Genomic DNA, 503 nt, shown 5'->3' with positions numbered 1-503 from the left:
TATGTATGGTTAAAACGCTTGCCTAGATTTTCTCCTCCTGACCGGATAGAAAACAGATCTGTGTTCGTTGACTTCTCGCTGGCTCAGATACATGATGTGGACGAGCGTACTGGGCTGTGGACTCTGAAGATGGTGATTTCTGTTTATTACTACACAGAGGTTAGAGCTTTATAGACCCCTGGATCAATTGCATATTCTATCCACAAAATTTCTCACAGAAGACCAAGACAGTTTATCATTCAGGTTACTCAAATATTCTAGTAAAGGTTTGAGTAAAATTTGAATTGGCAGAACTGGGTTATCAAAAATAGTTCGCCAACTTCAAGCGCAGAATGTGTCCTTGAACTAGAAAATAAATGAATCTCATGAATAAACTTTTTCACTGTTTGCCTCACGAAGAAAAATTTCTCATCCTAGGAACTTTTTTTTTTAAATATCTTATGATTAAACTCAAATTCAATTTCACGGCGTCCTTATCATCTATTGATGTGCCAAACTTTTCA

The sequence above is a fragment of the Symsagittifera roscoffensis genome, chromosome 1, assembly GCF_963678635.1.
Source record: "Symsagittifera roscoffensis chromosome 1, txSymRosc1.1, whole genome shotgun sequence".
Classification (NCBI taxonomy): Eukaryota; Metazoa; Xenacoelomorpha; order Acoela; family Convolutidae; genus Symsagittifera; species Symsagittifera roscoffensis.
Note: the sequence above shows the minus strand (reverse complement) of the source record.